The 14424-nt window shown below is 37.5% G+C and overlaps 1 non-coding gene across 1 annotated transcript; it reads left to right on the top strand.

The window, feature by feature from the left end:
• The first annotated feature begins 5780 nt into the window (after window positions 1–5780).
• On the top strand, window positions 5781–5852 carry TRNAG-UCC (transfer RNA glycine (anticodon UCC)). Its single transcript has one exon. It is a non-coding gene; the product is annotated as a tRNA-Gly (tRNA).
• Window positions 5853–14424: the final 8572 nt, after the last annotated feature.

The following is a 14424-nucleotide window of genomic DNA, read 5'->3' as shown; positions in this document are numbered from 1 at the left end:
TTCGGTTCTTCTGCGAGATCAAATCTAATACTCCCGCTCATCAACGATCTACCACAACATTTCAGCACAGACAATTACAGAACATTAAAACACGAACTGTGCAAACTATACCAACCCAGTTAACATAACATTAACACTTATATACACTTCACAAATTACCAGTATCCAACGTCTACATTCCATCCATAAAAAGTATCAATCAACCTAAACAGTGTATGCTAATCCCAATCACTTAAGGAAAGCTATCCCTATCTTCGAAGAAGGTGGAATTAGCCCTCCTTAATGAACTAATCCTCATAATCACTGTTATCATAGTTGTTATTAATATTGCTATATTTCATTTAGCACTGACCACTGAACTCTTCGAATAGACTGCAAATGTGTTATCCTTATTACTGTAAATAGCTTGCATGATAATAATAAACTCTTTTTGAAAATATATATTAAAATTGTTATTTTTATTATTATTAAACAGACATTATGGTTCCCAACCATAAAAGAAGCAGAACTTCTCTCAGCAATACATCAAATCAAACCAAACAAAGGCCCAGGAATTGATGGTATAAGACCTAAGGATATCAAACAACATGCAACTAGTATAAGTCCTATCCTACTAAAATTAATAAATAAAATATTTAAAATAGGACAGATACCAAGTATGCTAAAGACCGCCATAATCACACCCATATACAAACAAGGAAAAAGAAATTTAATCAGCAATCACAGACCCATAGCAACATTACCAATTATCAATCAAATTATGGAGCGGATCATACTGAAGAAACTCACAGCATACACTGAGATATTTAATATTACTCCCAAAATACAATATGGTTTTCAGAAAAATAAGGGAACAACATCTCTCTTGGAAGACTTTACAGACGTAATTAATACCGCCTTAGACAAAAACAAAATAGCCATGGTAGTCTTTATAGATCTAACCAAAGCATTCGATACACTCACACATCAAACCTTGTTAGAAAAGCTGAGGCATGTTGGAATAGACGGGCCTCTTCACAGGTGGTTTACAAACTACCTCCAAAATAGAAAGCATATCACACGTATCGGATCAAACCGAAGCAGAGAGCTACCAGTAACCTGTGGAGTGCCACAGGGAGCTGTACTCTCCCCAACTCTATTCAACATTTACACTCACGATATTAATCAGTTACCACTCAAAGGTAAGATATTCCAATACGCAGACGATACATCAATAATATCCATCCATAATAACGCAAGCATAGCCCAAACAAATATGCAACATGACATAAATCTGATCATAGACTGGCTCACGAAAAACTCCATACACCTAAACTCAGAAAAGACAAAATTAATGATATTCAGAAATCCACTGACTCGACCAGTTGATAACAAATATATAACCATCCACCATCCACTTTCCAACACAAAAAACACACAGAACAGCAAAACCACTACAATCACTGAGGTTAAAACGATACCTTGGAATTTACCTCGATGCAGATATGAACTGGAATAGCCATATAAAACATCTACACAACAAACTCCGAACAATAAGTGGCAAACTCTACAGATTAAAAGACATAGTTCCCATACGCCTAATAACACTAATATACAAATCACTATGCCAAAATATACTAAGATACGATATAACAACGTATGTTTTCTGTGCACCCTACAAATTAAATAGATTAATGTCGCTACAGTACAAAATGACAAAACTTATCTTTTGGGAACAAAGAGAAAATCACGACCTTATAAACATTGCAATGGCAGAACACAAAATACTGACAGCAAAACATTTATGTCACTATGCAGCCTTGCTAAAACATTATTTCGATGCCAACTAGAGGACAGTTAGAAATACATACTGTATAACAAGACCTCAGACTACTAATTATATTACATATAAATACAAGAATCACTACGGAAAGTCCACGCGAAACTTCTACATCCCAGACATGATAAATAAATTACCTTTTGAATACAGAAACCTTACAAACTACAATAGCCTGAAAAGAGCTCTAAGGACATACTACGAAAAAGAAACACGCACCCAAAATACCATACAAACTAATGAAACACAATATATTCACTCAGGCTTCCAGTTCAGCGACGCATCAGTACATTCCAATTTATTGTGGGGGGGGGGGGGTGCGCGTGTGCGCGCGTGTGTGTGCGTGTGAGTGCGCGCGCGCGAATTTCTCAATCATAGATTCCGTAGCATCCTAACACAGCAAAAAAAAAAAAAAAAACAATACATAATAACCAACTGGTGACATCCTCAGATAAGTTACATTTAAGCTTCGAGGATGAAAGGAAAAAAAAATTAGTTCTCATCCAAGATATATCATATGTAACCAAATGCATGTAATGTAGGTATCACAAGAAAACCAATGTATGTATTATATGTAAACCAATGTACGTAATGTAAATATCATATGTAAACAAATGAATGTAATGCATATAATAACTGTAACAAATGTATGCAATGTAAAAAAAAAAAAAAAATTAAATTATTTTAAAAGTAAATCATGAGTTTACACAGTATGTTTGTGAAAATAAGGACACATAATATTCAGATTGCAAATGTGTAAATACTGTTGTATAATCACACCTTTTCAAACTTAAAAAAAAGAAAAAATAGTAAACCACAACATGTAATATTATACAACTTATGTAACTCTGAACAATATAATTGTAAATTATTATTATGATTGTTATATAAAAAAAACTGTTATCATCATTACTATTTAAATCTCATTATATGTAGCACAAAGTGCTGAACCTTGTAAAATAATATACTGAATAGATGATCATTGTACATATGTAAATATTTGAAAGAACAATAAAAAAAAAAAATTTTTTTTAAATAATAAAAAAATAAAAAAATTATTATTATTATTATTATTGAGTCCTCGTAGCTCAGTCGGTATAGACGAAGCCCGTTGGTCGGTTTGATTCCGTCCATGAAATGAGGAAACTTTATCTGGTCTCTTCCGACTAAAGGTAAGTTATCAGTCTCTTAGGGGGATAGAGGATTTTTCCCCAACCGGAAACTGGGGTTTTTCGTCCTTCATAACAGGCAAACGGGCCCCGTGAACACACACGGATTAACATTCATAAAATACACATACTTAATCTCTCATTAGGAGGGCTCAACCCTCGCTCTCAAAGAGACGGGGAGAAAGGGGGAGGGACTACATACGAATAAACAATAATAAATATTATTATGATTGATGGTGTCTCTTCGCTCCAGTGTGAATAGCCGTGGAATTTTTCTGCTCAGTATTAATTTTTATTTATATCATGTATAAAGAGCATTTTTGTTAATTTTGATTATAGCAATAACTTCGACATCAATTTAAATTAAGCAGCATTCAAAATTTACAAAAAAAAACACTGATCATTTATGATTTTCGAACGTCTTTCGATCTATTTTGGTGCAATGCTCCTTTGTCTTAAGTCCATACAACCGTGGAGGAAGTGTGGGATCATAGCATATTGGTGGATAAAGAATTGAAGTTCAAGGGACTTATTGGAAAAATATTAAAAGCAGTACAAAGAAATGCCAGTATACAGAAGAACACTGACAAGTAGAAATGAGGATGTGGTCATTCCGCTGTACAACCCTTTGATTAGACCACATCTGGACTACTGCGCATCGATTTGGTCAGATGGGTTCATAGGTGAGAAGCAAACTCTGGCAGAAGCTCAGAGGCGAATCACAAAAGCAATATCGGGACTGTGGAATACTGACTATGAAGACAGGTGAAGAGAATGCAAATTACAGATGCTGGTCAATAGGCGGAAGAGGAGAGAGATTGAGACACATAAATTTTATATGGGGATTATCAAATAGATACCCAGGATATTTTTCAAAGGGTTGAAGGATGGAAGGGGGTAGAGACAAGTGGTCATTCTTAGAAGTTGCATAAAGGTGTGGTGCGTAAGAGAGTGCGGCATCACTTTTTTGCATGGAGAGCGGTCGGTAAGTAGAATTTATTGCCAAACGAGATGGTGAGTATTGGTTGAATTGGTTCAAACATTGATCCAATTTAAGATGAGGTATGATAAACATTATATCTCTGTTAGAATGCATCTTACTATTGCTTACCTCGATGAATCTTAACTCTATAAGGTGTTTGTATAAATAATAATAATAATAATAATAATAATAATAATAATAATAATAATAATAATACACCCTTTAGAAATGACCTTTGAATTGACTGCTTGCGTGACCTTCGATGCGACGTTTCCTTCCTTCCGTGCAGTGACTCAGCACTCATTCAAGACGCTGTTGCTCAGCGTCTTGAGTGGTTACAACACCTTGTAATATGCCAACGACTATCAGTGTTAAACTGTAATTATTCCTATCAATATGTAATGATTGCTCTCAGCAGTTGTACCAAGAAGAACCTGCCTAGTCATGGCGATAACGCGTAATGTCTTGGCTGCAACGGTAGCTTGCACTACGACTGTTCCGGTGTATCCGACAATGCACGAAAAGCGAAATCTCTGAAAGTTATGTCTCAATGACGCTGCAGCTCCTGCAGAGAAAAAAAAAACAAAACCAACAAACCGGAACAGACCCAAAACTGTGCCAATAAAGCACTGGATAAAAGCTACTCTGCCGAAATATCTGATGGTAGAAAAGAAATATCTAATAAAGAATTAAGTATAATATCCTTCCTGGTAGAACTCAGACAATCCACAGCGAAACACTAAAAGAAATCCTCAAGATGCAGAGGCGTAGCTGGGAGGGGGGGGGAGGTCCGCCCCGGGAGATACTTTGAACCTTTTTGAACTTTTGCAGTTAATTCTAAAATACAGTCCCAAATATTGTAATACTACTGCGTTGGGGGGGGGGGGGGGTGGGGGGGGGGGGGGGTGGGGGGGGGGGGGGGTGGGGGGGGGGGGGGGTGGGGGGGGGGGGGGGTGGGGGGGGGGGGGGGTGGGGGGGGGGGGGGGTGGGGGGGGGGGGGGGTGGGGGGGGGGGGGGGTGGGGGGGGGGGGGGGTGGGGGGGGGGGGGGGTGGGGGGGGGGGGGGGTGGGGGGGGGGGGGGGTGGGGGGGGGGGGGGGTGGGGGGGGGGGGGGGTGGGGGGGGGGGGGGGTGGGGGGGGGGGGGGGTGGGGGGGGGGGGGGGTGGGGGGGGGGGGGGGTGGGGGGGGGGGGGGGTGGGGGGGGGGGGGGGTGGGGGGGGGGGGGGGTGGGGGGGGGGGGGGGTGGGGGGGGGGGGGGGTGGGGGGGGGGGGGGGTGGGGGGGGGGGGGGGTGGGGGGGGGGGGGGGTGGGGGGGGGGGGGGGTGGGGGGGGGGGGGGGTGGGGGGGGGGGGGGGTGGGGGGGGGGGGGGGTGGGTGCTGTGTGTGTCAACGTCGACTAAGCTGCAATTAAATCACGTGCCTGGCTTGTATCGGAAATGAGCGCCTTTCTTTTGCTGATTATAATAAAGCTCATAACAGTTATTAAAAGAAAATTCGTTTTTAAGCCACGTTTTAGTTAGAATTAGTTTTTAAAGTTACTGATAACATTTGTGATTGGCATAATTCTAATCGATTCTATAAACATTTAAATCTTTCTCTCTCTCTCTCTCTCTCTCTCTCTTTCTCACTCTATTATTCGGAATGATGTACGGATAAAGGAAGTAACACTAAACTCCATCCGTAAAACAAAACCGGTATGCTACGGACGATGTAACACTTGACTTACTTCGTCAACGAACTAGCAACGTCATCATTCTTGAAATAGGTGAATGACCGGAATAGTTCATAAGAACACGTTAGAAAATGAAATACGTGCGATGGTGGTATAGAGGTTAGCATAGCTGCCTTCCAAGCAGTTGACCCGGGTTCGATTCCCGGCCATCGCAAAACAGCATTTTTATTTTGAAACAATTAAATTTGTTTATTAATTCAGGCAGGACTTCAAATCCGAGACAGTCCGGTTTTCTGTTATCGGTGTAAGACGTTTTCTTCGTAAACAAACTTCGTGTTGCAATTACATAAACACTCGTTTCGCATGCGAAAAAAAAAACGTGAGATATTCTTTTGTGTTGTGATATTAATTACATTTTGTATTAATTAATTGATGAAAGGAAAATCAAGAGAGTGTCAGAGAAGATTAGAAATATATAACCATTAGCGCAAGAATAATGTTTAATTTGCCAAATAGACCATCTTCAGTGGCTACATAGGAATAGTTTTAAAAAAACAAAGTGGAATACGAACATTCATACATAGAACGCGCGGCGTGATGTCATATCGCGTAGTATTAGAAGAGTAAACATTTTTTTAAAAAAAAAAAAACATAATTAAAGATAGAGTGCTGTAGATTTTTGATATAGATATACAGTCATTACGATTCAAATTAGGACGTTGAAGTAAGGCCTCCACAGTTTCTTTAAATAAAGAAAGTGTGGAGGCCTTATTCAAAAGTTCAAATTTGTAGCGACATCTGTGTAGGAGGAGAGTCTTGGATCAAAGGATGTTGTGGTTTGTTTCTAATCCATGCTGAGCTAATCCAGATTTCTCAGGTTTGTTGTGTCGAATTGATGACTGATGCTCTTGAATTATTTTTTCGATGAAACGTCCAGTTTGTCAAAAGTAAGAAAGATTCCAATTACAAGGAACGTGATACACACCAGGTAGAGACAAGGTTGAGCGTTTATCTTTAGATGAAGGAAACTGGGTGGATAATTTCTTAATAGGTGTATAAGTGACTGTTAGATCATATTTCTTTAGAATTCTCGAAATTGGTTCTGAAATCCCGGAAATGTAAGGAATTGGAACTCGACGTATTGAATCTTGGTTGTTCTGTGTTGGTTTGTAAGAATCGAAAAGATTTTGTGTACTCTTTTCGGAGAAGCCATTTAGTTTCATGTGATGTTTGTTAGTCAAAAGCTCCTTCTGTAATAAATGAGAAGTTGAACAGTTAGTTTTGGCTCGTCGGATTAAACATTTTGTGACTCCTGTTTTTTTGACAAGGGTGATGAGCAGATTCTTTGAGAATATAACGACCTGTGAAAGTTAGTTTTCTGTAAACTGTTGTTGAAAGAATACCAGAAGGTGTACGGATGAAAAGGACGTCTAAAAAGGATAACTTGTTGTCTTTTTCAATTTCCATGGTAAACTTTATACAAGGATGTAAGGAATTGATACTGCTTAAAAAGGAAGGGTAAGAGGCCATATAGCAAAGATGTCGTCTATATATCTAACCCAAAGGGATGGTTAAGGGAATATAGATGAGAATAGGACTTCTTCTAGATGTTCTAAATAAAAGTTGGCAAGAGCAGAAGAAAGTGAACTTCCGATGGCTGTTCCTTCCACTTGGTTCTTGTGGGAAGAAGTCAGCTAGTAATTCCAAAGTCTCTTTGAGAGGCATATAAAGATTCTATATCAAAGGCAATCATAAGATTTGTAGGTTGTAAAGAGACGTTTTTTAATTTATTTAAGAAATCAGAAGAATTTTTCAAAAAATGAGTTGCCAATGTGTGACTTCAATAACTTAGATAGATATTTGGCTAAGCGATAGGTAGGAGAATCAATACAATCCACTATAGGGCGAAGAGGATTATCTGTCTTATGTTTTTTAGTAGACCATAAAACCTGGGAGGCCTTGCAAAATGAGATTTTTGTCTTTCAGTAGTGTCTACATCATTTGCAACTTTTGCTATGTGACCTTTGAACTTTAAATTCTTATCCACCAATACACCAAGATCTCTTGCCTCTTCAGTTTCTTGTAGCATAACCTCGCTAATATAATATGCCGCTGGATCTCTAATCACGCCGAAGTACATAACTTTACACTTACTAACATAAAACTGACAGCCATTTTCGTTTGCCCAAATTTCCAGCCTATTGAAATCATTTTGTAAGTGTTGGATATCAGTAGCATTCCTGATTGTTTGCCTATCTTCGCATCATCGGCAAACAATTCACATCTGATATTAGATCCTGCCTGGTGTCATTAATATATGGATTGAACAATAATGACCCAAGGATTGAACCCTGAAATACACAACTGGTTACCTTAAATCTGGCAGATTCACACCCATTGTGTACCACTTTTTGATATCTGTCTGTCAACCATCCCCTGATCCAAGTTGATAGATTATGTTCCAGTCCCATATTCTCCAGTTTATGCAACAACCTCTCGTGTGATATCCTATCAAATGCCTTAGAAAAATCCAACATTATCACATTGTATCCATTCCCTTTATCCAACTCGTCCATGATATTGTTATAAAATATGAGAAAATTGCTAAAACATGACCTTCCTTTAGTAAGGTCAGGCTGCTCTTTGCAGAGTATAACTTGTTTGTCTACCCATTTCTGCATGCGAAATTTTCACTACCACATCCTTACTATCACACCAGAGATACTAATAGGTCGGTAGGTAGAAACATCAGTTTTTGCACCACCCTTGTGCAATGGAACTATATTACATTCCTTCCATTCCTGTGGTATCATTCCTGAGCTGAGACTCAAGTTATACAAATGTGTGAAAGGCCTAGCCAATTCGGCTGAACATTCCTTTAGCAGACGGGCTGATATTCTATCTGTTCCTATTGGAAAATTCTTATCCAGGTTATGCAAAAGCTTTTCAACCTCATTTTCATGAAACTCTAGTTCTTCATCCAACGTAGCAGGAACACTATGCACCATGCTAAAAACACCTGGTTGATATATCTTAGCAAAGTGAGCACTCATTAACTGAACAATCTCCTTAGCTTCCGACACTAGAGTACATCTGCCTTCAAAAAAGTTATTCTTCCACATTCATTCTTTCTTTTGCTTGCTGGATAACGATAAAATTCTTTTGGATTGCCTTTAGCTTGCATGGCCAGTTTCTTTTCATAGTCCGATTTAGCTTTCCGAACAGTACTCGTTAATTTTCTGGCCTGGGCTTTATATATTTCATAACACTTCTCACTATATTCTTTCCACACCATACCACGTCTTCCCGATATTCATTCCACATCAACTTCTGCTTGTCGGTGGATCTCTTGCTTAATAAGGTTGCACATCCATTTCTCTTCAAGCCTATTTATTCTTCGAACACTAGGGATACATTGAGATACTGCCTCATTCAAGCACTTTTTAAGATTCCCATGCATTGCAGACAACATTTTTTCCATTCAGTAACTGATACCATGGGACCAAAGACAGTATTTTTCTAAGTTGATCGTAATTCCCAGCTTTGTAGTCCAGCATATAACCTGTTTTAATCAGAGCATCAATACAATTAGATAGTTCCCAAGAAAGTACAGCATGGTCACTGTCATCAATTGGTGGTAAAATAGCCACAAGAATATGGCTATTTTACCATAAGACGTTATGAGCAAATCCAACACTCTTTGACCTCGAGTTCCTTTCACATTCTACTTGAGAAAGTGTTCTCTTAACAGTTCAATAAATTCCTATTCTTTCTCTTCTACCCGATCTATGTTGGGAAAATTAAAGTAATCCATGATTATCATTCGTTTGGTACCCCTAAGGCTAATTGGCTATGCATTTCTTCGTCCCCTCAACTGAACTGCCAGGTCTGTAGGAACACCCCACCATATATTTCATTCTGTTAACTTCCACTTCACACCAAATAGACTGAAAATAATCGCTACATGGGACATTATTACCATCATTGTTTTCTTGTATTTCTACCCTAACTGGACTTAAGTCATCTGATATCATTAGGAGCACCCTCCTCCTCTCCTATCTCTTCTGTCATTCCTAAAACGAGTATATCCGTTACACTCGATCCCACTTACCATATCTGATTCTGATAGCTGGGTTTCACTGATGCCAACAATCTTAGGCCACATCGTATTCAATAAAGCAACGATCTCAACCCCTTTGTTTGTAATGCTCCTGGCATTTGTGTATACACATAATAAATTACGGCCTAGCCTATTCTTATAATTAGATATGCAATGTATTTGGTCTTGTTCCAGACTTTTCTCTTTTCTCTCCCGAACCCAAAGCATATTTTTCCAACGCTTCGCCACATACATAACTATGTTCGAAGACATCCATATCTTTATCACGTTTTCATACCATAGCTGAACTTTCACACATTTTTCCCATTCCTCCCTTGATGGTCTAGTTTCCCCGATTCTCTGCATTAGGTCTCATAACAAGAAGTAATTTCTCCAGGCTTCTTAGGCCAAATGAATTCAAGTGCTGGCCCTCCTTCTTATATCTTTTCTGCCATCAAACACATTCGACACAGCTTGCGAGTGAATCTTTTGCTCGCCATCCTTCGTAACTCAGTACTGTCATATCTAGATAGTAATCCTACAATTTTTACTCTCTCACATTTCTTTCCCGCTTCTTTTAACAGACCTTTCAAATCTTCTCTCATACTATATTTGTTACTACTTAAATTATTAGTTCCTACCAGCACTGCCATATCTTTTACTTTTCTTTTTTGGTTTTCAATTACATTTGTCATATTTTAGATTTTCGTAGAGCATGTCATATTTTTATGACATGCTCTACAGCTGAGCATAAGGAGTCGGATTGGATGTTCATAACAGCCCGTTTTATGTTCTCTTTCAAGACATGCAAGTTGGAAACGCCACCAACATACACAGCGGATTTCAAATACCCCCACAGCCAAAAGTCACATGGAGTGATTGGGGATCGAGGCGGCCATGCCGTCGGAAAGAACTAACTGATAACTTTCTCATTACTGAAATCGGGAGTAAAAGGCGCTGTACTGAACGTTCAATGTGTGGCCATGCTCTATCCTGCATAAAAATTATTGAGTCCAAACATTAAAATTTGCATAATCCTTTTTACCTGAGTTTACTGCAAATATTTGACTGCTTTCTGCTCTACCAGCGCCAAAATATCCCCTATCGACTACTCTTGGTACTAAATCTTTTTTTTTTCGCGACATTCATCTCACCATGCCTTCGAAAGTCTCAATATAAAATTGGGTCTCATTCCATGTATTAGTTTAAGCTACAGATACCTCCAAAATAGGGAAAGTTAATTTATGACCACCCTGTACTATGAAACACCAATGTTCTAAGGAAAAACACAATGAATCAGATAAAAATCACTAATTTTACGTGAAGACTAAATATACCGACCACTCATCATGCAGCCTCGAACCCAATAAACTATATATGCTAGATTTCTGAGAATAATAACAGAAATCCGATGGCGTCTCCTCTATAGCAAAAATTGTGTTAAAAATGAATGTATCGGAAATGAGTGAATTAATTAAAGTTGAGCGTTATGCGAGCAGATCTCATCTAAGGTGGTATCGTCGTTACTTAAAAAGAACTGAAGAGATAAGGTGAGCAAAACATCTTTGATGTCAGCAGAGCAGGAAAAAGAGGATGGAATCCAGGATGGTGGATTAATACAGTCAGTTGCACCTCAGAAGTTTGAACTATAAACAGACAGTACTGGAGATTTGACAAAGAACGGATTAATTTGAATGACACCTGTTTGTCAACAGGTGTCATTCAGAAAAAGGAAGATAGTAAGGATATTAATGTAATTATGCAATGCTCTCACAGTATTATTATTAATCTCGATGCCAGATGAATGTCTTCATTATAAACATGGCATCAGTTTCTTCTGATATTCTTTTCTTTTTTATCTTCATATCAGTATCAATGTTAGTTTTACAATTAGTCCGTATTAAACAACCCACTCGCTAGTCCGACCTCATATTCACGAATCCAGTCGTTCCAATAGATGGGAAAGTATTAATTAATCCCAATCATCAAAATAAAATGTATCCCTAACTAGATTGCGATCTCCTTTAATTACTAATCTTTGTTCTTTCATGTTCTAAATCTAAACGACTCATATTCTCACGAGAACTTATTCTGAAGAAGAGGATGATGGAATTCAGCAGCAGGAATTTTTCTCTTTTAAAGGTACACTAAAAGAAATGAAGGAACCACTTCAGGTAATTATAAATAATAAATATCTTAACATAATCTCCGAATAATATGAACGCAAAAGTATATTCGTGTTGTGAAGTTTCACTATTCTTTTTTCTTATCTTGATAGCATTTCTTCCACTGTTCGTAAAGCTTCTCCATATTCAAGAATTGGTCTTGAAATTATTATTATTATTATTATTATTATTATTATTATTATTATGCAATGCATATGAAAAGCAACACAAAACAATAATAGACGAAGAAATAGTCAACAACGAAATAAGAAAAAGCGACTGGGAACACGTGGCATCAGATTCAGCAGATATCTTATACAACAACATAAAATCCCACTGTAGGAAATGTATAATAAAACTGCAATGAAAGTCAGAAATGGTGCATTTCTTTACTGATATTTTCGTCGATGATATTTCTAATGATATTTAAGTCTGTAACTCTCCTCATGATAATGCTCTTTGCGAATATAAAAATTTTTATTTGATCGCGTTTTAAGTTAATGTAATGATGTTTTTTGCTCTGTGCAGCTTTTTGTTACCTCTGTTAGTTTACAATTCCCTATTTATTTCTGCTGTCCTTAACTATCGTTCATTTACACGTTCTGTCTATTACCTATCTGTTTATTTCATTATTAGGAAATTTCCATACCACTTTACATGCTTAGAAAATTTTGTGTGGCCACATCTCTCTCTCTCTCTCTCTCTCTCTCTCTCTCACACACACACACACACAACACGAGAGAGAGAGAGAGATTGTCTTACATATTTCTATTTCTTTATATCGATACAAATAGCACATATCAGCAACATATTGTATCTTACGGGATTACTAAAATATTATGCATATTTCTTTAACGTAGTAAGTCGAACAGTTGACCTCTTTAGTACAGATCTGAAACGCAGATCTTTCAATTAGGCAATTTTCATGTCTGTCTACTAATTCAATTTCTAATAAGGACATTTTATAACGAAGCTTGTGTAATTTATTATTTCAAAAATTATTTGAGAATTTTTAAAAAAGTTCATCTGTTATTTTTAATATGATTAAGATTATAATTTTATAATTCATTTCTAAATATTAAAATTAACTAAAAATTCAGAAGCGTTTCACTGTCCAACCGGATGCAAGCATATTTGACGAATATGTTTATTTAAGTATTCATTAAGGTTAACTTTTTACAGTAATTCAGAAATCATAGTTATAGAATAAAAATTCTATTCTGAGTGGTTAGCAACTGCGTAATGATAACCAATGTATAAGGCTCTATTCTTTCGATAATTGACATGTTTTTTATTATTTATTATTATTATATTAATTGGCTGGAAATGAGGATTTTTGAAGAGATTTAACAAAATCTTAGTTACTACTTTTCAACGTGTGCAGTTTTCCGCTTCTAATTTTTATTTTTTATTTTATTTATTTTTTATTATTTTTTTTGAAACTTTGTTAAAGGAAGATGAAGATCGGGAAAATGTTGAAAAGATGGTATGATATTCACGTAAATTATTCGAGTGTGATAATAACTTGGACTAACACAAATTTAGTGAAAATGGTCCCAATGATGCCAGAGAAGAATGATTACACAATACTTAGAAAGAAGTGGAAGAGCTATTGTAAGATTAGAACTAGAAAAATAGACAGCAGGAATTAAAAAAAATCCCTTCAGAATTGCTTAAGGAAGGAAGAGAATTTGCGCAATTCAGAAATGTTAATCCATGTTAACTGAAAGAGAAATCAGTTGAATAAGATGAATAAAAGTTAAGTTACTGTACATAAAAGTTACATAATCTGTTTAAAGATATAAAAGCGTTGCCTGTTATCAGCTAACGCCTTTTTATTCCCGTATACGCGAATAGGCGCGGCCATTTAGCCTTATCTAACTTTTGGAGACTGAGTGGGCAGTTCAATCTCCACTGGTACCAATCAGAGATAGATGACCCAAGGCTATCACTAATTAAGCGGTACGCAGTGAAGAGAGACGGCCCAAATGTGCCGCCATCTCGTGGTGCCTAACCCTAACACAATATATTTAATGTCTGAAATAATGTGGGTTCTACGGTCGATTTTCTTGAGTTTACAGGACGAAAAACCCGAGTTTCCGGGAGGGAAAACCTGCTTGCCCGTGCCAGAGATCGACTAACTCGGGAACCGGTCGAAAAAAGGCTTAGAAAAATTTCCTCTAGTCGCCGACTAGACTCGAAACTAAGTCTTCCTTCGTGCAGCCAAGCGCCGAGGTGTGCAAACGACACATCCACTGAGCTACACAGGCGTTGCCTATTATCATATAGAAATTCCTTGCTGATACTTAACTTTAGAAATAAGCATCCTAGTGTTAAGAAATTTCTAGCAAGATCATGCAGGAGATTCCCAATAATAACATTCATTACCCCACTATAATAACACATCCCCAAGCGATGAATGCTATTATAACAGGCCACCCACTATAATAGCATTCATTAGTGGATGATTCATTTGTTTATTTTGTAAACGAGCATTTCGCATATAATCAAGATTTTCGGAA

Source organism: Typopeltis vanoorti, chromosome 7 (genome assembly GCF_054136105.1).
Source record: "Typopeltis vanoorti isolate ZY-2024b chromosome 7, IOZ_Tvanoo_1.0, whole genome shotgun sequence".
Lineage (NCBI taxonomy): Eukaryota > Metazoa > Arthropoda > Arachnida > Uropygi > Thelyphonidae > Typopeltis > Typopeltis vanoorti.
The sequence above is the reverse complement of the archived record's forward strand: the minus strand, read 5'-3'. Positions and strand labels throughout refer to the sequence as shown.